Source organism: Gallus gallus, chromosome 3, assembly GCF_016699485.2.
Source record: "Gallus gallus isolate bGalGal1 chromosome 3, bGalGal1.mat.broiler.GRCg7b, whole genome shotgun sequence".
Classification (NCBI taxonomy): domain Eukaryota; kingdom Metazoa; phylum Chordata; class Aves; order Galliformes; family Phasianidae; genus Gallus; species Gallus gallus.
In genome coordinates, this window is record NC_052534.1 from 83901355 (window position 1) to 83925620 (window position 24266).

Consider the following 24266-nt stretch of genomic DNA (forward strand, 5'->3'; position numbering starts at 1 on the left):
AAAGGGGAAAAAAAAATGAACAAGCTAACTACATTAGATGGATTATTATAAATCACTATATAATAATTAGGAATTTTCGTAGTGTTGAATTTTCTTTCTGAATCTAATGCTAACATATCTATTTTATTTTATGAAATTTCAGATGGATGTTTTAAAGTTGCTTTATTCTACAAAGTTGTTATTCAGGATGAATAATTCATTTCAAAATAGGTGACAGTGTTTGAAGACAAGTAAGCAAATAACAATTTATTTACTTATCATAATTTCTGCTATTCTAGTATTAATACTTGAGGATAACCTGTGGTAGTAGCATAATACCACTGTGTTTGCACTTAAGATTTTCACTTCATATTTATAAATGTCAGCTAATAGAAAATTAAACTGACAATTTTATTTTGAAATTAAAAATCTCATTAAACATTTCATTAGAATTTTTGATCTTACTCATAAAATAATTTGTTTCTTGTTTTCCGTCTTTTAGCTACTGAAAGCCCACATTCTCTTTATTTACTGCAATTTCTGCTAAAAACAACAGAAAAAAAGAAGAGAAGTAGAAAAGCTAATGCTAAGATCAAATCCCTACAAAGATTTACATCTACCCTATCACACCATTAATAAACTTGGATGATCATTTGATAGAGTGGTTTGGGTTGGAAGCGACCTTTAAGATCATCTGAGAATAAGGAGAAGGCTGAGGTTCTCAATGCCTTCTTCACATCTGCCTTTAATAGACAGAACAGTTATCCTCAGTGCACCTTACACCCTGATCTGGATGTCTGGGGTGGTTCACAGAATACATCCCGGTTATTCGGGTGGAGACAGTTAGAGAGCTCCTTCTCCATCTGGACTGTCACAAGTCCATGAGACCAGACAGGCTCCACCCGAGGGTGCTGAGGGAGCTGGCGAGGGTGGTTGCCAAGCCACTCTCCGCCATCCGCCAGCGCTCCTGGTTACTTGGGGAGGTCCCAGAAGATCGGAAGCTTGCCATTGTGACTCCCGTCAACAAGAAGGACCATAAGGAGGACCTGGGGAACTACAGACCTGCCAGCCTGACCTCAGTACCAGGGAAAGTTATGGAGCAAATCGTCTTGGGTCAGATCACATGGCACGTGTGTGGTGTCCAGGGGATCAGGTCCAGCCAGCATGGGCTCATGAAAGGCAGGTCACGCTTGATGAACCTCATCTCCTTCTACGACTGAGTGACCAGACTGGTAGACGAGGCAAAGGCTGTTGATGTAGTCTACCTAGACTTCAGCAAATCCTTTGACACAGTCACTCACAGTATTCTCCTGGGGAAACTGTCTGCCTGTGGCCTATACAGGTATACCCTTCTCTGGGTAAGGAACTGGCTAGAGGGCCGTGCCCAGTGGGTAGTAATTAATGGAGTTAAGTCCAGCTGGTGACTTGTTTCAAGTGGTGTCCCCCAGGGGTTGGTACTGGGGCCCATCTTGTTTAATATCTTTATTGATGACCTAGATGAGGGGATTGATTCTATGATCATCTTGTTTCAACCCCATGGCTATAAGCAGGGACACCTCCCACTAGACCAGGCTGCTCACGGCCCCATCCAGCCTGGCCTTGAATGCTACCAGGGAGTGAGCATTCATAACCTTTCTGGGCAACCTGTTCCAGTGCCTCACCACCCTTACAGTAAAGAATTTCCTCCCAGTATCTAGTCCAAATATACCCTTTTCCTCTACTATCTTTGAAGCCATTTACCTTCATCCAGTTTCTACATGCCTTTCTAAAAATTCCCTTTCCACCTTTATTGCTAGCCCCATTCAGGTACTAGAAAGCTGCTAGGAGGTCCCCTCAGAGCCTTCTCTTCTCCAGGCTGAAAAATCCCAAGGTCTTGTAAGGTTTTGTCAGAAATATAGAACGGGGAAATTTGGGAGTGTATAATGTGGCTTTGGATTACTTCTTCAGAATTGACCATTTCCTTTACAAAATTGTCCTCCAGCACATAATAATGTATGAACAACAAAATTGAAAACTGATTTGCATAAAGTATTATTGTTATAATTAGTTAACATATTAGTTTAAGAAATAAGGATTGATTTTCATATTTTAAAATATGAAAGGACATATATAGACCTTTCTGATTAATCTGATTTTAATGTGTGCTCATATGAAGTACAGAATATCCTATGAGAGTCTCATTATTTTTAATAGATTGCTGATTATGTAGGTGACAATCATTAGATGAACCTATTTGACCTATTTCAGTGTCTGCCATTTGCTGCTAAAAGATAGTCCCCTATCCATTAATGTTCATAGTTAAAATTCATGCAACTGTGGTGCAGCAGTATCAGATTTTTCGTTAAGGAGCATGTCATGGACATGCATATAGTAAAGAAGTTTACAGAACTGTAAGCCAAGATTTTCAAAATAATTGCCTGCACCCAGCCTGAAATTTGATTCTAGAGAAAGTACTCCAGTTTGTAAAAGTTAAGGTACTATTTTCAGTGCTCATACATGGCTTTATAAGGGAAGCTTAAGAAATTCAGTTCTGAAAATCTCAGACTTCTGTTCTAGTCAGTAACAACTTTTGTCAGCTATCAATTTCACAGGAAGACCACCTAAAGTCCTGTCACAAGATAGACAAATATAAATTTGCTGCTTTAATTTCTTTTGTTTTCATTATTTTGTGGCTAAATGTTGTTCTGCCCCGGTATGATTCGCCCTTAGCTCAGAGAACTGAAAGCAATTGAACCACAGACCTAGCACTGAGCTGCCATGGCTTTCTTGGTGTCTTTTTTCTTCCGCTAGAGAACAAATGCAGTGCTTAGTCCCTTGGTATGGAGACTTACAGGTATGTGCCAAGGAGAACACGATTTACTCCCAGTCCTTTTCCTACATTCTCCATTACTGAGAGGAACCACTGTTCACACTGTTCCACTGCCTCAGCACTACAGAAGACAACAAAAAATGAATGTAGGCAGCGAGATCTATCCCCTTTACTAGGCTGAAAAGACTGCTTGCTTCTGGCTCACCCTGCAAGGATAGTGCTTTGAGGAACTCTTCTGCCACTGTTAAAACCTGGGAATAAAGCCATAAACAAAATGTGACTGTCTTCTAGGGAGGTTTTTCTACCTCTCCATTAGCTGTCCCCATATGAAATGGCCTACCTTTTCCATTTTTTGTCTAAAAATTGTCCTACTTTGCTAATCTGCAAACTGAGAGGAAACCGTCAGTGTTCCCACCAGGTGTCTTTACCTAGCTTATTAAATGTTTTGATATTCAGGACATAACAACTCTTTAAAATTCCAGTTAATGTGATCTGAATAGGTTCTGTTGTCAAGGTGGCTTTATTTGCGTAATATCAGAGGTTGTGCAGCTGTTCTGCTTTCACACAGGCTCAAACACAACTGGTTACATTTGGAAAGGGCCTCTGTTAGTCATCTGGTCCCAAATTGGAACACCTACTACATGTTGCCTAGGACAATGTTCAGACAATTTTTGAGTATTTCCAAGGATGGAGAATCTACAGTCTTGCTTTGACCTTATTACAGGACATGAGAAATCATGTGGCTCTGGACAGTTTTCTGAGAGGGAACAGCCCCACAGTAATTGCACATTTTTATAAAACACTTCAGAACAGCCATTTGCAGCTGATATCTGATTGTGAGCTTTGTTCCAAAGAGATTTACTGATGAAACTTGTGAAATTCATAAAATAATGAAGCTTTGAGAAACGGAAACAGGAAGAAAAGAGCTCCTGACATAGGTTATTGGCACCTTAAGTAAAACAGTCACAGATAGATTATTTTAAAAGCCATGTTGTCAAAAGAAAGAAAAAGTGAAACCAATGAATCTTGCCCTCATTATCTGCTGACATAAAATAAATCTTCTGAATGCATTTCTGAGAATAATCTAGTAACTGCTTGTTTTGGTCTCACTTGGCAGGCAGCTGAGCATCACACAGCTGTTTGCTCACTCCCCCCATAGTAGGATATGGAACAAAATCAGAAAAAAAAGTAAAACTTATGGGTTGAGATAAAGACAGCTTAATAAGACAGAGAAGGAAGGGAATAAAATGCTACAACTACTACAATATACATAACAAGTGATACACAATGTAATTGCTTACCATTCATCCACCTTGAGAAGCAGCAGCCCCCTCAAGACAAATACCTTAATTTTATGGTTCAGCAGGATGCCATACCATATGAAATATCTCTTTGATTGTTTTGTGTAAACTGTGCTGGCTGTATGTCCTCTCAAATTCTTGTGATCGCCCAGCCTCCTCACTCTCAAGGCAGCACAAGAAGACAAAAGTCTTTAGCATAAGCACTGTTCAACGACTAAAACAGAGGCTTGTTGTCTATATTATTCTCATCCTAAATACAAAACACAGTACCATGCCAGATTCTGTGAAGAAAATTATCTGTCTCATCCCAAATGAGGGTATTACTTATAAACTCATTACTGATTCTATGGCATTTGTCCAGAATCAGTCACAATCATAGAATCACGGAATCATGGAATCATGGAATCATAGAATCATAGAATTACTCAGGTTGGAAAGAACCTCAGAGATCATCAAGTCCAACCACAGCCTAGCCATAGTACCCTAACTCTAACAACCCTCTGCTAAATCATATCTCCGAGTACCACATCCAAACGGCTCTTGAACACATCCAGGGACAGTGACTCAACCACTTCTCTGGGGAACCTATTCCAGTGTTTAACCACCCTTTCTGTAAAGAAGCGTTTCCTAACATCCAACCTAAACTTAGCGTAGCACAACTTGAGGCCATTTCCCCTCATCTTGTCACCTGTCACCAGTGAGAAGAGACCTACTCTGCTCTCACTATAAGCACCTTTCAGGTACTGGAAGAGAGTTATAAGGTCTCCCCTCAGTCTCCTCTTCCCCAGACTAAACAGCTGCTCGTCATAGGGCTGATTTTATGATAGAAATGTCTGAGTAGGAAGGGACCTTTAAACGTCACCTAGTCCAACTTCCTTGCAACAAGCAGGGTTCTCTTTTACTTACTGCTTCCAGGCTGATGAATATACTTTACATGTGTATTACACTTAATGACTAATGAACAAAATATGTACAATTCTGGGAAAGACATGGTACCTCAAGGCTCGCTCTTCAGCTGTGTACCTCAGATAGAAGTTAACTACATTTCCTCTGAGTTGTGTATGTCAAGGGATTGTGTAATTCTTCTCAAAAAAATGTTAAATAAAATGTATTTCTCCTTTTCAGAATATGTCTTCGAATATTCATCATGCAGTTTCTATACATAGAAGCATACTTCTACCTGGTAAAGAAAGTGAAGATACTCTTGCGAATAGTGAAATATCCAAATAAATATTTTGAAATTACTTTTCAGTCCTAGATTTAACTTTCAAAGTGTTCTACCAGATTAACCAAGATACTTTGGGAAGAAAGAAAGGACAGTTGCAAAAGTGTTTACATTTTGATAATAAACTCAGAAGTTCTGAAAGTAAATAGTGCAATTCCTGGTGAATATTTATTCCACAGTAATGCTCATTTTATGCTATTTTTTTCCCTAAGAATTTCATGACAGTAAGGACACTAATTTTAAAAAGAAGATTGAAGAATTTCTCATGAAAATAGGAAATATTTATATACCAAATCAGTGTCAGAGAAGTGATGATACTTAGTATTAAATATCTTGTATATTTAACCAAAAATTGCTGACAATTTCCTTAGATATGAAACATTAGATCAGTGGATTCAGAATCTTAAGGATCACCTGTAGCAATTGTCCTTAATCTGTAACCTATTCAGACAATTATAAATAATCTCCAGGCATAGGTCTGTTTTCAGTTAAAGACGACCCTGCATTCAAGTGTTTATGCTTTTTAAAACCGTATACTGATGTGAATTAATTGATACTAGTTGTTTGAACAGGGACGAAAACTATCTTATCATTTTTACTGCGTGCAAAGAACACACATCTTGCTGCATAATTTGTAGCCTAATATTTTAGATAGAACTCACAAATGACAGCAGATGGAGGAACGGCAGGTGAAAGATAACATGTTTGACAGCTGAGATCGTAGGACCATAAGGTACTATAAATAAAAAAAAAATATATGATGCACTTATTTTGTATCACAGTAGAACTAGGTCAAATACTAAAAAAAAAAAGGCTTTATTAAAGAACATGCTATGTGTTCTGTATAATCTTATATATAGTGAAACACTATGGCTGTTTATAGAAGTTACGTTGTGTCAATCAGATAGCTGCCTTGCAAAATATTAGAGAGCTTTTCAGGACTGACATAGTATTTTTAGCTATGGATTGGGAAGAGATTATATGAAATTTCAACATTTCTTATAATTCCAAGACTTTTCTGTTATTTTCCTAACTAAAAATTACTCCAAATTTAGAGATCACATGCAAAACTTGAATATGAGAAGACATAATTAAAAGCATTCAGAAACTTGTGATTTCTATATAATAAAAACTCCATAAGAAATCAAAACATTTTGACCACTTCTGTCTTTTAATCTTTCAGAGGATTCTGGGACACTCCAGTAAATTGCTTCAACTGATCCTTTCCAGAATTCATTCTGTATGTAACAGAATACATGACGGAAAAGTGTAGAAGTGTTCTCACTAGATGTTAGTGACAATTCAGTATTCAGAATACCTGTGAAATTTGCAAGTCATCTCAAGTCCATTTTAGAGTGTTTGAAGCTATTTCCCTATGCATCATTAACCATTAATTGAATACTGGGTCGTTCACTTAATAGGACTACTATTTATAACTCACTTAGTAGTTCAAAAAAGTTTAGAGGTGAAATTTTCATACTATAGTCATCAATAGTAATTGGCCATTGGTGTCATCACTGTAGGAAGGTCGTTTAGGAGCTTTTACAGTGGTATTAATAGCACTGTACTGGATATATGCTAAATGTTGTTTTTTTTTTTTTTAATGACGGATGTTTTTACAGTAAATTACTTAATTCTTTCAAGAAGCTGTGCATATCTCATTTTGGATATATTGATTTAAATTTACTTATCTGTGTTTTCTTTATCTTCCAAATAATATTTTTCATATCAGCAGTGAAACAACTTTTTTACAATTTCTATTAAAATTATTGTGTTTTAACTTTGCAAAGATGTTAAATCACTAATGATTATATCACTGCATTTTTACTTGGAAGAAATAGTTAAGTAGTTCAGTACTACTATATTCAGTACTTTTATATTCAAAACAACTAATTCTTGTTATTATATCAACCTATGCTAGTAATTATGAAAACCATTCTGTGTGGGTTTGTCTTTTGTTTTACTTTGTTTGTTTTTCCCTATAGCTTCTTAAGGGAACATATTCCTTAGGAGGATGAAATTCAAACATATAAACAAACAAACAAAAAACAATGTATTTAATCTGTGCATCTCTGCTGTATTTTCTTTTACAAATCTAGAAAATTAATTATGTTAGACAAGTGCAAAACTTTTTTGATAACTTGCAGGCTATAAAATATTAAAATGTTTTGCTGCTACAAAAATTTTTTTCATTTGTTAATATTAACAAAATTCATGCATTGTTTTAAATGTATGCAATTCTCATTGAGGTAGGGAAAGGGTTAAGCCAGACTCTTCTCAGTGGTGTCTAATAGAAGGGAAAGAAGCAATGGGCAGAGACGGAAATATGAGAAGTTGAAATTAGAAAATTTATTTATTTTTATTTTTATTTTTTTACTGTGAAGGTAATCCAACAGTGGAATGGGTTACGCTGTCCAGAGAGGCTGTGGCATATGCATTCTTGGAGAAATTCAGAACATGGGTGGTTTGGGCCCTAAGCAACCTACCCTAGTTGATTCTGCTAAAGCAGAGGTCTGGGCTTCTCCTTAGGTCCCTTGAACCTCGATTATTTCTTGGAAACTCAAGCAGAGAAATCTGAAGGACAAATTTTACTCACTTTCAACGATATTTGGATTAACAGAATTTGCACTCAACCTAAAACAAAATGTTTTATTCTCTCTTGCCCTGCAAGTTCTAGGAGGCTTATATTACTCTTAAAAATTACTTATATTTATATAAACACCCAAACTTTGTTTTCCAAATTTAAAGAGTAAGAAAACTTATGATAGTAAAATATAATCCTGATGAAGAATTCAGAGTGGCAAGAAGTGGTAGAAGTCATGAAGTCACAATTTGAACTGAAGCTTTGTGGATGAACAACATGACCTTTCATATTTGAAGCCATGATTTGTGTTTAATCTGTATTCCTCTAGGAAATTAACTTGGCCAGTAGTCCATACTAGGAAAGTGTTTCATAATCTTAAAGGACATTAACTGTAAAACATCTGTTACTACTGAAATAAATTTTAATACATAATCCAGTATGTTGATATCTCTGCAAAATAATACAAATGACAATTGCAGTATTACTGACAAAACGTTTGGAGGGCAATAGTTATTAGAGACGTTGGACCTAACTGAGTGCAGGCTAAGCTTACATAATTAAATCAGTCCAAGCAAATCACTAAGTCTGTCGCAAGGCAGTAGAGGGTGAAGTGCAATCTTTGCAGCTATTCAGGCTCTCTGAACTATTGACTGGGATCTTCTGTTCCACATTGCTCTCCCTGAACCTCGAAAGGGAGAAAAGGGGAAAATAGCGTCTTTCTCTATTCACATGAGAAACAGCCATATGCAGACATAGCTACTGAAATCTGTGGAAAAACTCTGGCTTGCACAGGAAATGGCTCTAACTATAGAGGAGCATGTAAAAAGTTTAATTCAAGCCTTTACCCAGTATCTATATATCCTTTTGGATATATTGTCTACTAGCTACTTAACACTCAGCAATTAAATTGCTAGGTCAGTGACTATTTTTGTACCTGGAATCTACAGAAGGAAGCATCAAGACAGAAAATAACCTTGGTAAACCTAGTTAGTGACTAAAGAAGAATAAGTACACTATTTGTTATAATTTTTTATCTATTTATTGATGGAGTAATTAAGTTTGTATCCTTTAAAAAAAAAAGGAAACTAAGCCAGTTCCTAGGATAGAGAGAGAAGTCCAGCTTTGGACAGGTGTTTTTATTAATTGTATGGATAGTCAACTAACTCAAGCTCAAATAATAAATATTCGAACATCAATTCAAGAAATCTTACAACTCATTAAAGATTCACATTCAAAAGCTGAAAGACCATAACTTCCTTATGTCTACTATCAAGATAAATTATAAATTTATTTTATTGTATTTTATTAAGTTGAATGACTGTGCAGAGGAAAACAAATTGATATTTTAATCTGTTCGCTTTTTTGTGAGGACCTACTGAGGGCCGAAATCAAAGGTGGTTAGGAAACATTAAAGAACAAAAGTTAACTCTTAAGAATAAATTGCTTACAACATATAGACCAATCTTAATTAATCTGATATAAAACCGCCTGTGTCTCCACCAAAAAAAAAAAAAAAATTGCAAAGTACGAGAATAAATCATCTAGTTTATTATTTTAATAACTGCATACTTATTTTGTAATACCATTTAAAAATGTTTACAGTAGTTCAAAGAAAGAGACTACAACAACTAATGAACCTACTTACATGAGAAACATTTTCTGATTAAGAGAAATACATGTTTATGGATTTTACCTTGGAACTTAAAAAGTTGCATTTCATTCTGAGTGAATATCTGGGATTATTTTTGGATGTCATCACTTTTCTATTCTTCCAAGGAACATTGTACCTTCTCTTTGCTTTACATATCTGTATTTAGAAACCAAAAGGAAAGTATCAAAAAGTTAAATACTTCTGTGAATCACCAGAGCAGAAAGGCCATGTACAACCTTTTGATGGAGTCCTGGCGCAATTTTCTCAATTGAATGACTCACCACTTTTTCCTTAACCCAAATATAGTATTAGAGGAGAAAGAAGGACTGAAAAGAGATGGGGAAAAAAAATCTTATATTTCTTCTAGAATTCTAAGCATTAACAAACATCACTCTTTTCTAAAATTCTCTAATTCTTAACTTTCCATTTATTGAAAGAGTATGGTTGTCATCAAATTAATAAGACTATTGCGGAACCTCATAAGGTTCTCCTGGGCCCACTGCTCGAACTTGTCTAGATCTCTCTGAATGGCATCTCATCACTCAGGCATGTCGACCACACTACAGTGCTTGATATTATCCGTAAGCTTACTAAGGGTGCACTCAATCTCACTGTTGATGTCATTGATTAAGATATTAAAGAGAATTGGTGCCAATACTAAACCCTGTGGGAGATCACTTGTCACTGATCTCTATCTGAACATTAATTCATTGACCACTCCTCTCTGGGCATAATCTTGCTACCAGTTCCTTGTCCATCAAATGCTCCACTTGTCAGATTCATATCTTTCCAATTTGGAGAGAAGGATATTGGACCATGCTAAAGGCCTTACTGAACTCTTTACTGATGTAGCTCTTCCCTTGTCCATTCATGCAATTATGCCATTGTAGAAGGCTACAAGTTTGGTCAGGCAGGACTGGTCCTTGCTGCAGCCTTGTTGTTGTCCCATATTACTTCCCTCTCTTCCATGCACTTTAGCATAGCTTCCCTATAAATAGCAAATTTTTGTGGTAAATAGTAAATCCCCTCTTGAGAAGTCTGGACTTCTTTTCTTTGTTTCTTTGTTAACAGCTATCAGTCTTGAGCACCGTTCATGAAATGTATTTCTGTTCCTTCTGAGCACAACTGCACTGTGATTGCATAGAAAAATGAATCTATAATGCAACAGATGTTCCCATGCACAAACAAAAAAAAGAACACAGCTTGTCCTACACCTACACCAGCATTCCCAGTTCCTCTACATCTTTAGATTCCTACAGGCATTCTAAAAGAAGTAAATGATGTGGATACTCCTGAAAAGTAGAAAAAGAAAAGTCTCTCTTATTCCAGAGAAATTATATCAATTTCAACATTAATAGAGAATATGTAGAATGAAGACATGAATCTTCATAGTAGCTGCTGGTCCCCTGGAAGAATCTGCTGGAAATGAAATTCTGACTCTGAAAAGTCATGAGACACAATGTTAATTGCTGGATCTGCATCTCTGAGCCTAAAAAATCATGTTTAAATAAATGCAGGATAGAGTCATACAAAATCTCCCGTTTGAATGTCACCAATTGTTTGACTTGAATTTGTGAAAACAATGCAATTATTTGCATGAATAAATTTATCTCATTGTACTTAATGTTTCTTCTCTTTGCAAAACCAATAAGCCTCAGCATTCTTGCATACAACATTCAAACATATAATATGATTATTCTTAGCTTTTCCTATCCACATTATTTTTTATAAGATAGTTGTAGATGAACCTAAAATCGAGTAAGAACTTAGATTATTTATAACTTTTAGATTAAATAAATTGTTTTTCCCATGGAAAAATGTATGTGCTCCTAAAAGAATCCTCTCAAGAAAATAACACTCATTATTACTTGTAAACATATTCCCAGATAAACGTGTTTTCTCTCTTAACTATTCCCAGACAGAGGAATAAAAGACAATCTGAATGGAACGCAAGAAAATATTTCTTCCTTGTGATGAAGGCAATAGAACTGCAGTTCTGTTCCCTAAGTAGGATGGCGTACTACTGCAGAAGCAGGGCTACATATTTTTGATAGGCACTATAAAAACTTATATTACTCTGTTCCAAATTGAACCATTTAAGGAACCTGTTACTGCTGGATCACATAATTTTTCAATAAAAAACTAAGCCTTGTTCATCCCTGGGTACTATTACTGAAGGTAATAAAATGCACTATGTAAGATCAACGAGAGTTGAGATGACTATATTGTCAAAAGATAAGAAGACAATCAGTATGATAATTAGAGCATGTTAATTACTCTCCACTAGTAACAAAAAATGCAAATGATATACAGCAGGAAATTAACAGCAGTTACTGCTCAATATTGCATGACTTTTCCATTAAGTATAATATGAGAAGTTGTTAAATTATAGAAAATGAGAATAATGAAACTGGAATATTAAAGAACCTTAGGTTTTCAGTCTGGCTGGGGACGGATTCATTACAAAGGGTCCTGGGGATGTGATACTCTTCATGCAGATCAGATATACTTGTGTAGTATTCCGGGAGAAATTTCCTACATTACTTTGTTTTCAAGAGGTAGAATAAGACAGACAAGCATTCTGACTCAGCTGGAGTACAGTAAACTTTTCTGAATAATGCATCTACTCCAAAATAGCTAACACAGTTTCATCCCTTTCTGTGAAAAACACAGATTGAAGTTGGGTATAGTGTTTTTTTTATTATTATTTATTTAAATACACTTTCTGAGCCTTGAAACAGCTTAAACCAAAGGCTGGAGTCTCTTATAGCCTGAGGAATTAAACCAATCAAAGTAAAAAAGCAGTGGAAGAAGTTGTATGACTGCATTTTCAAGTATAGTCTGAGGAGTGTAGACTGTCTTAGAAAAATAATGACATGTTCTACTGTCAGCTATCAGTGAGCAGTAGATAAAGAATTTTGAATTTTAATCAGTTATACACTCTTTTAAAAACATGAAAGAAAATTCCACAGATTATAGTCATTTAAAAAATAATAGTAAATCCATTCATAATTTCCCAGTGACTTCAGAAAGCATTTGATTAAGATCTCTGACACATTGGGCTCTATCAGTCCGATATTAAATACAGCTATGGCTGACACAGCACAAGACAAACTGTCATTATGCTTGAATAGGATGAGGTAGAGCTAATAATTTTTTGTTACTGTTTCCATTTGTTTGCTTGTTTCTCTGTGTTTTTACTTCCCCTCACCCCCCGCCGGTGACCATTGTTCCAGCTTCTCCAGAAAAAGAAACCACTTCAGGTGGTCTCTTAATTAGAAGCAGAACCTTCATGGTAGATGTGCTGACAGAAATGGAAAACAGGAACTAATGGAATTTAACACAAAATCAAGATACCAGAACAAATCAGGACACACATTAGAGAAGGGACTATTCAATTATTTATTGATCTAAGGTGTTAAGCAAGAAAAAATAAAGAGATTTTACGAACATCAATTCAGCTATCTGAAACTACAGTTACTATGACTGCAATGGTTAGAGCACTGACATATTAACATTGTATATGTGCTGCCATAAAAACTTATGAAAGGTGTATACATACAAAAAAGGGAAATATAGCAATTAATCAAAACAAAATAAATACAAATTCTATAAAACTCGTAAAGGAAACTGGCATATGGAAATTTTTCAGAAATATAATTATGTACAAATGTGGTGACTTGGCCCTGACCAACAGCTACACAATTCACAGCTTTTGTCTCAGCTCCTCAGCTTATCAGGATAGAGAAGAGAACATGAGGGAAAAAAAAATGAGAAAGCTTATGATAAAGATATTTTAATAACTGAAGGAAAGACAAATCAAATACCAAAACAAAACAAATGATGTAAAGGCAATAGCTCACCACCTCTCACAAGAAAACCATCAGTATGCAAGCAATAGCTACCTTCCTCCCCTCAAAAACCCTTCCCTTAGTTCTTGTTGAGAATGATGTTATATATCACAGTATATACCTTTGGTTAATTATGGCTATATGATGTGATGGCATTCCTGTCTAGCTTAATACCAGCTCCCAGCCTACTGACTGGTGAGTCAGAGTAAGAAACAGCAGAGGCCTTGACATTGCATAATCACTGTCAAGAAAAGCAAAAAAAAAAAAAAAAAAAAAAAAGTGTTACCAACACTCTCTTACTGGCAAGTCCAAAACACAGCACCATATAGACATACACATTTCTATACAGGCTACTATGAAGAAGAATACAATCGCAGAAAAACAGAAAATCCTAAGCTGAAAGGGACCCACAAAGATTAAATGCAGCTCCTGGATCCACACAGAACAAGTCTAAAATCATTCCATGTGTCTGAGAAAGTTATTCAAATGCTTTTTTGACTCTGGTAACTTGGGGTTTTGACCATTGCCCAGGGGAATCTGTTTTAGGGCTCAACCATCCTCTGGTGAAGAATCTTCTCCTAATACCCACCCTTCCTCTGATACAGGTCTATGCTGTTCAATCAGATCCTATTGCTGTCACTAGGGAAAAGAGTTGATAGACTCATAAAATCATAGAATGGCTAGGGTTAGAAGGAACCTTATAGATCAACTCATTCAAACTCCCTGCCATGTGCAGGGTTGTCACTCACTAGATCAGGCTGCTCAGGGCCCAATCCAACCTGACCTTGAACACCTCCAGCAATGGAGCATCCACAATTTCTCTGGGAAGCCTGTGCCAGCACCTGCCCCTTCACTCCCCACCATGAGGAGCTGTAGGCCACAATGAGGCCTTCCCTCATCCTCCTCTTCTTTGGGATCAACAAACCAAGTGACCTTAGCTACTCCTCTTACATCTACCCATCTAGACCCTTCAGTATCTTCGTAGCTCTTCTTTGAAAGCTAATAGTTTTATCTTTCTTATAACTATGATTCCCAAAACTGTATGGATAATTAGACGTGAAGTCACACCAGCACACAGTAGCATTGTACAATCACTTCCCTTGATCAGCAAGAACATCAACTATATCTCCAGAAGACCCAATGCAACAATAAAACAAATGAATAAAACAACAAAAAACAGACTCTAGCCAATAAAGAGGAATGGTCTTAGATACTCAATGTTTTTTTACTTTTACAAAAAATGATTGTTATTATTTTCAAAGAAAATGTCAGGTGGTAGAGATTACAGGTAACTAAAGTACTTCATAAATTCTATTAAAGAAAAAATTTGGGGTAACTTTGATTTTCAGTGTCTAAGAACACCAGATAATTTATAGGGATATAAAGTACTGATAAGGAAAGTAGGAAAGCCAAACAATGATCTGGGTGGCAGGAGAGAGTGCACTCTCAGCAAGTTTATGCTGAATATATGCTGGGTAGGGGGCATTTTCAACACATTAGAAGACAGGGCTGAGAGGGAAATAGGCTGAAATGGGTTTACGGTCCAACTAATACATATGCAAAAACCTGCTCTGAGGGCTGACCAGCTAGAAAGTAGCTTAGCAGAGAAGCCTCAGGGGATTCTGGTGGACATGAGTTTGGGCATGAGTGAGCAGTGCACCCTTGTGGCAAAGAAGTCCAACACTGTTGTGGGCTGGGCTACATCTGGAAGGCTATAGAGGAAGATAAACCTTTTTGTTACTGGTAAGACCACAACTGCAGCTGTGTGTTCTGAGTTCCCTGTATATTCTGGAGGCAGTCCTGCATAGGACAATGAGATTGTCATAGGGTGCATGTGGTAGTCAAGAGGAGACTGAGACCAGGGTAATTCAGCCTGCAGAAGGGAAGCATGAAGAAAACCTCATCGTCATCTGCAGCTACCTGATCAACCGATTAAAAGAATATGGAGTCAGGTGTTTCTTGGAGGTGCCCAGTAACAGAGTGAAAGGCAAAGAGTGCTAGATGAAACTTGAGACATTCCAATCAGGTAACGGGATTTTTATTTTGCTGTGAAGGTGTCCAAATCCTGCAACAGGTTGCACAAACAGAAACAGCATGTCCATCCCTGGAGGTACCCAGGCCTTGGCAGGACACAGCCCTGGACAAACTGACCTGATTAGTCCTGCTTCAAGCAGATAGTTCTTTCTAATCTGAATATTTCTAAGATTCTGTGATATCATCTTTGTGCGCAAATTTTAATTTTACAAGTAATTTTCAAATTGAAGAATACAGTAAAATCAAATGTCTTTACATTTTTATCAGACTGTGCTAACCTAGGCATAACTTCAATGAAATTAATATTAATTAGATTAGTCTTCAAGAAAGCTCTTTTGTAGAATAATCTTAAGACAACTAGGTAAACATATATAATAGCATTTTTAGAATCTTAGCAGAGTGGTAGATGGTTCAAATAGGATGTCTCTGAAAAAGAATTACCTGTATTACCCAAGGCACAAGCAGTGTGTGCTTTTAGATGGTGTAGCTTCTTGACACAAGCACACACAAGATAGAAAACAAAAAACATTGCTATGTTTACAAGATAGAATACCGCTGTTGGTAAGAGGGACTCTGTGTACTAGGTTTATGGTGGTTACACTATTTTAATGTGTAAACAGAAATAATTATTAAATCTTATCAATTATTTTATTATGTATAAGAAAATAACCGATATCATCCTACTTCTGACAATCATATAGTACTTAAACAATGAGTTTGGATGTCCTATGCACTGCATGATGCAAGCAGTTATGAGGAAAAGATCCTATTGTCAGTCTACACTTTAATTATGCATATACGTAGATAAAAATTATAGTGATCTCAGTTCTGCAGAATACTCTATTTTGATAATAAGCAAAAGTATTGCTCTAAAAGAGCTCAACTCCTGGAAATCATTAACCAGCAAGTAATTCTTTTCTTCTTTCTTTTCCCCTTTGGGCATCATTTAGAATCTAAAAATGACATTGAAGTAATATTTGAATTTTGTTCAACATTCCATGGCTGAAATTATTCAACTACAAACTTGCTGGCATAAATCAAAACATTTTCAGCCAAATGCAAACTGTCGCTGACCACAGTAGAAATCATGGTTGTCTGTTTTGTAACATCATTGCATTCCAGGTAGTCAACTATTCCCCTAGAAAAAAATCTTTTTCAGTATGCTGCAGTGATGTTTTATACTAAATAGACATTTCAAGTACATTCATCATCGATTCTTTGGAATTGTGTCCATGTTAAAAATATATAGATTGAGTTTTAGAGAATTATACACTAGTGTTAATCGCAACTTGCCGGTAGCTAATTTGCAGAGTAGAGATGTGAAGCACTAATTTTGGCAAATCCAGTATACCTCTTACAAAACATTCTTTAAATAAATGCACTTATTTACTTTGAATATACCTGAAAAATATGAATGATGTTCAAATGCCTTAAGCATACATTCATTTTATAACTTTAAACTCTATTTTGTAAAATAAAGATAAAATTCTGTGAGATTTTCTATCACACACCCACCTACTTAAGGCACGACCGCTGTTGGTTCTCCAATTATAGACTACAGGTGTTACAGAATGCAAAGCAAACTGCTTAAAAGAGAAACACATATGGAAATGTTTTGTTATTTTGTAGGAAAAAAAAACCATACATGCTAATAAGGGAAAAGATAGAGAATTATATGTATTTTAAAATTATATACCACCAAGTAGCACCTTCCATCTAGGCTATGAAACATACACCCTTATATTGTAAAAATATATGTGTATATATATATATATATATATATTTAAAATACTCGTCAAACACATACAGCTGGGAGAAAATGTATAAGAGCAAGGATAAAAACACAGCACAACTTTCAGATATAGCCAACTAGTACAATAATTGAGGAGCATGAAGAAGTAGCCAGCAAGATTTCTTTTTCTAGCATGTGTATTCCTAAAGATGTGAATTTGAGAGTAGGGCTCCTGGGTGCTTCTAGGGACAGGTCTCTTTTCTGTTGAACTCTTGAACAAAAATGAAACTTAAGAAGGAGGATGCAGCTCTGTGAACATCAGACTGTAGGGGGTGCCTAGGTGTCATGGTTTTATGATTTTTGGTTATCAGTATTCCACATCACAACATCATGCAGTGTACTGGCAGTTAAGGAGCAAATGCTTTAGTTCCGGGTACCTGTCTGGAAGAGAAGAAGAACTACGTTCCCCAAGAGCCTTTTCGAGTACTGTTATCGTTCCTGCTCAAGGGAACAGATATAAGGGTGCAGGTCATCTGACTTGTCCCTCTTCTCGTCTCACCGTGTTCCCTGTCAGATCGGCTCGCTACTGCTGCGCCCAACTGCACACAAGGCTTCAGTATTAGCGTAAGGCCTTTGGCTCTTGGACAATCTTTCTCTCAATTATTGTTGATTTATATTGTATTATAGTGTGTTATCTTACATTCCGATACTATATTTAGTAAATTAGTTTGTTTCTCCTCAGATCGTTGCCGTTGTTTTTAATTATTTTGGGGTCCCCTGTTTCCCTTCCTGGAGGCGTGGATTTTGCGAAATCCCTCTGCCCCACTAGTCGTGGAACCGGGCCGGACCAGCCCTTAAACCGTTGACACTAGGGCCTCCTGCTTGAGGTACATGATGCTTGAGGTACATAATGCATATCTGAATGACAGAGCTGAAGGAGGAGGCCAGGAGAATGTGAAGCACTAGATAAGATGAGAATGAAGCTGAATATTTTTTTCCAAATTCCTACATCTTCAAGAGCCTGAACTTTCAATAGCAGAGGGCCATGCTAAATGAATCTGTGAAGTCAAAATGAGATGTATAGACAGATCTTTTCTGACACATCTTTTCTTTTGAATAAAATCTGTACATGGATACAAAAGAAAGCCACAATAATAAAACCTTTCTCTTTATGGCTAAATTGAGGAGTGTAACATTAATATTATAGCTGAATATGAATAAATGTCTTGAAGTATAATCTCTAAGGCTAAGAGATCATATGTAGGAGAAATAAAAAAACAAACAAACAAACCACCAAGAGTTATTGAGATTTTTTAAAATGAGTTTTAAGGACTTCAGTAAACTCAGTAAACTGTTTCTCCTGTCTTAATGTAAACTGGGCAAAAAATAGGGGGAAAATATGTGATCTGAACAAAACTGAGAATTTTACTTAACCACATCTGTGAGGAGTAAAACAGAATTATCTCAGGCTCTACTTTTATAGGTATGCACATAAAACAGTCTTAGCATCTTCCCTTTCTATATCCTAAAGACAGACCTGCCCTCTTTATTCTTAAAATGAAAGAGAATGGATTGTGAAATGTGGATAAGATTGCTTATGGAATGATAACAGTCATGAAATGCAACTGCAGATGATACTGTTTAAAGCAGTACATTCCTTTGTGTCACTACATACAATATGTTTACTCCAAACCTTGTTATAGGCAACAATGCAGCACAGTGTATATATGTGGAACAAATAATTTAGTAGCACAATTATAATTTTAACAATTGTATGGAAAGATAAGAGCTGCTAGTAGTCCAATCACAGTTCTTCTACAAGACTTCACAGCACAATTACTACTACAATGAACTCTGAGTAGCTCCTTTTCTCTGATTTCATTCTCTTCCACCAGATATAATGCTGACTTTATCAGTCCTACAACAGAGAGCTGGGATAACACAGTAAGCTGCCAGCATCCTGCTGTCTTAACTGGGAGGATATGAGGTTTGGTGGAACCTTTCCCCTGGCCTTGGGCACCGCTTAAGTTTATATCTGTAGGTTTTCTTAATAGTGAATGGCCCTGGCCACCTACACACAAGGGCTGTTTGTCAGAAAGTGATTGGGGATTGTGGTGGTGCCAATTCCTCCCAGATGGGACCATTGCTGGAGCTGAAACTAAAGCAGGGCAGACACAGTTACCAGGTACAAGAGTTAAGCCAGTGAAAATCAGCTCATACCAGGGCCAAGATTTGCCCTTGCACAGCTGGTTCAGCATACTGCCAGGAGACAGGCTCCCTTTCCCCCCCTCGCCATACCCAATAGGGGCAGAAGAATTTAATCATGTTAAATGTTGTGAGTTAAATGTATGAATACACATACATATACATACATGTATGTATACACATACATGTAAATACATATTGTTAAGCCTTTGTTTTTCTGTTGGCTGAACTGAATTAATGTTTCACAACTACATTCTCAAAGAAAATAAGCAATGCAATAGACTAAATAAGTTGGATTTTTTTTTTCTCCCTTTCTTCACACTTCATTCCAAACTTTTATTTAATAATTCAAAAGCAAAATTTATATCCTTTGCCAACAGCTCATTACAGGGGAAAATATGCTTTACTCTCCCTTTCATTGCACACAGTCTAATAGCTCTTTACTTTCCAGTGATTATAGCACTCTAATTTAAGTGGTTTGTGCAAAATTAATCATCATTACAAACAGCTTTAGTTTCCCTTGACTGAGTAAACCAAATTTGGTCAAAAAACTGGAACAATAGAATTAAGTCACTTGGAATGTTTTTTTATAATAGCATCAATTAAAAAGACATACATGTTTTTCTCAGTGTTTGTCAATGCAGTATACATGTTCTTCCAATATATCCTACTGTTGCTTCAAGTAGAATTTTACTGTAATGATTGTTAAATAATTGGACTAGAAATCTCTGTTCAGAAAATATACTTGATTAAACTAAGTCCTAATGAAAATATTTATGTGAATAGTCAAAAGACATATAAAAGAAAATATATATAAGGACAGAGCTGTATCAAGCAAATGTACTGTGAAGTCTTAAATGAGCACTTAATTGTTAGTTAATATATGTGGGAATATCACAAGAGGAAAAAAATGTATATAAGAAGGAATGGAATGGTGGTATGATGCAGCAGCTAGAGCTGTGGAATCATTTTGTTTCTTTTGGAAAATGGTACATGTTTCTGTGTTGTTACTAAAATATTCTGAGTGGCAAGGAAATCCAAGCCTATTTCTTTGACCTAGAAATTTTTATTTTATTTATTTTAACAATTCTGTCAAGTTATTGCTGTTTCTGTTTAAATGATCAACTTAAACAAAATTCCAGTGCTGGAAATTATTTTTTAGAATGCACACATCTAAAGAGGATCTACAAATTTACTTTTAAGGAGTAGTAGATATACCAAATAGGCAGTACTGGAAAGAAAATATAGAGCTTTCCTATCTTGGTAGTATTTTACTAGGAGTTATTTTACTAGGCTGCAAAATCAGACATTTTTTCTCTTGCCACTGAATTTCTTTTTTCATTTTCTATTGCCAGTCTTTAGGAGGAAGGATGAATTAAGAATAACAAAAATGAAACAAAATAACATAAAAATGCTGGAGTTTTTTACAGCCTGGTAACTAAGGCACTTTTCAGCTAACTGGGCAATTTGAGTATCAACTATTATAGGCAGAGGACCTTGATCTCCCATGGTTTAGAGAAATGATCTGTGAAATGCTCATTCCCTCTGTGTTTTTCACAGTCCAACCATCAGCATACAATTAAAATAACAACAAAACATACAGAGAGGCAGAAATAAAAGTTTGTTTGATATCTGTGTGGTAATTTCTTTTCTAAGTTTGAAAACCTGTATAGGACTTACCAATGCTAGACAGAGGGACTGGATACCCTGTCAAAATAATTGCTCTTAATAATTAATGTATTTTGTTTTCACCAGCAGCATTTAAAGTTGAAATAGGAGCTAGAAAGCATTAAAGGTTGCATATTTATAGATATGGGATGTAGATATTTAATGATACCTCATTGTCAGATATATCAAATATAATGATATGGGTGCCAACTTATGCACAATATTTTACCACTAGCAATGGAAGAAGATAAAATACAAAAATATCTTACTCCTCTGTGAATTAATATTCTGGTTTTACTCATCAATAATTCATCAAGTTCTTGTGACCACTACTCAGTCCAAGCTCAGCGTCCTAAATCTGAATACAGTAGCCTTTCTGCCTCAGTTCTGATAACAAGATCTTCAAGCACATGTGGAACCTGTAGGTGGGAGGACTTCAATTTCTTTCTTTTTTTTTTTTTTTTAATAATTTCTTTTTCATTCTGTTTTACAAAGCACTGATGTCTGGAGATGTGTTGCACTGTGACTATAGTTTTGGCTTTAACTATAGCACTGTGAGGTAAAATAATACCAGGAAGAAATAGATTTCTTATATGTCTGATCAAATTTATCGTTATTTCAGGCAGTTTGGGTTCTGATCACATTCTTTGCTCTCATGGAATTAGACAGCTGAGAGGGTCAGCACTTTGGACTTCAGAGGAGGAAAAGAATAGCCCTACAAAACTTCCTAACTCACAGCAGAAGAGTTGAACAAAAATATATCCAATGTCTTTTGAACACTGATAGAACATCAGCATGTAGCTTTCAAGTGATGAAGTAACAACCTGTCAGCTAACAGGGCAACACAGGCAGTCATGCTACTACTGAACAGGTTTGCAGCCAGGTGAGTTAACAGGCCATATATTCCTGGAAAATGGAAAGTAAGCTTGAAGAGAAGTTTTTTTCTCCCTTTTCAGTATGTTAACAGCTTTTAGATATGATATATATCATTAGAAGGACATTTATCTATCTATGCATCTATCTATCTATCTATCTATCTATCTATCTATCTATCTATCTATCTATCTACCTGATGCCATTGTCATCAAATTAATAGATTAACTTTTTCCATCCTGAGGAGCCTAACCTAGACAAAAAATGACATAAGATGTTTCTGTGTTTAACAGAGGGCCACTTCATGAAATAATTGAACTAAGATCTGGCTCACCTTGTAGAGACCCTAATTCTCTGCAAGAATTATAGAGGGTGCATTGAGTGACTATGCTCTTAATTTATGTGCCCCTATTTAAAGCCAAAAGTCAGTTTGAATAATTCCAGATTTTGTGTTGTTTTGTGCAAATAAATGCTCATAGCACTTGAGATCCATGGAAAATTAATTAGCAAGGTACTAACAGGTGTACTGTAGTGTAGTGTACTGTACTGTAAAGTGCTGTATTTGTTTGTTTAATCCTGCCTTTCTGATGCTATGTGAGAAAATAATTTCTTTTTTCTTTCATATGCAAAAATCAAATTAAAACTAAAAATCTGTCCAGAATCCCCACAAAGAAAATATATTGATAAGGTTGTATAATAACAAGTAATACAACAATACTTCCCTGAGCAGTGAAACATCAAAATATTTTCTCTCAAAAGAGATATAAGGAATTTTTTAACTACTTCTATCAAACTAGAAGATGTGGATATCATAGAACAAAATATCTCTTGTTGTCTGTATGGTTGCATTGATTGATTTACCTGATCATAGTGGTGCTAAGGTTGCTCTAAAGATCAGACTTACTGATGTTCCATATTATCTGCCTGAAAGTTATCCTCTGGAGTGTGATTCAATTCATTCTGAATTAGTTTTCTAGTGCAACCTTACCTCACTGAATTACATTTTTTTCAGGCTTATTTTGCTGTGCACGGAGAGACTGTGAGAGCTGCGCGCGCATTCCCATGAGAACTCAGAAACTATCTACAGGCTAAGAAATGTATGTAAGAGTTAGGTCTCACAAAATACTGGACTAAAGTGCATTCTCAGCACCCCAGTGCTGACTAGCCGCTCATTAGTCATCTGGAGAAGTGTTAGCTTCCACCAGTCCTTAGAATGCAATGATTCTTTATATTGCCCAGTTGAGATCTCCCAGGCCCCTGCTTTTCCACTTATGATTTTAAGCATTTCTTATTTTTTTGTCAGTGTTTTTTTGTTGTTGTTTTTTTTTGTTTTTGTTTTTGTTTTTTTTCCTAGATCCTTGAATTGCAATTACCATCTCATCACTTTCATTTCTGTATTTTCACTTATTTTATCTAGCTTGGATTATCATCTATATTCTTTCACATCTTAGCAACAATCTTCTGATAAAACTGAGTGCAGCCATGCTGAACAGAATTGAGCTTTGTGTTCCAGACAACTTAAGCCCTGGCTACTGGTCACCTAAAGGCTTTAATCAGCTACTTAAATGTAGGCCATTGCCACCATTAAAGGTGACCTAGATAGTAGTCACCATTCCAGAAGATCAGTAGTGTCCCCTCAGTTTATTTCAAAAAGATTCTGTCTTCTTATCTGGCAGATTTAGTTTAAGCTGGGTTCAATATTTTTCCTAACTTCATTTGGACTACAAAATAATGAAGAGCTGCTGTAAACATGTCAAATTGTCTCAACCTGTTTGATAACGTCTGATTCTGCATTTTATTCTGTGAGTAAAGCCATTTGGTCCAAGAAATTTTAGGCTGCAGAATGCCTGGCATACCATAACATGAAGAAACTGTTATGAGCGAGCAGCCTTCCTTGAGTGCCAGGCTCACTTCATTTCACAAACTGTCAAACAGAAGGCATTTATTTTTGTGAGGAAAATGACAAGAATCAGTCTTTATGCTTTTCGAAATGGAAATCAGATAAGCAGAGGGTTTTAGCAGATTGAATTTAAATTCAGCTGTCCTAATCACAGACATTATACAGCTTCTTGTGTAAGCAAGATGAGATTTTTGCCTGTTACATATCTGAGTGCAGAACTACACTGATTGAAGAAGTGTTTCTTAGCACTCACTGGCAAGTAAGCCATATTCAAAGCCTTATATATTGCATTGCACAACTACATTTTACTGATAACAAAGCTTTTTCTTTTGCTTTTTTAAAATATATTTCTTTCTTATACTCACCAAAATTTCAAACCACAACACTCAGTTTGAGAAAAACATCCTTCTGGCTTTTGTGATATAGTCACTCTCTAAGACTTTTGATACTTAAT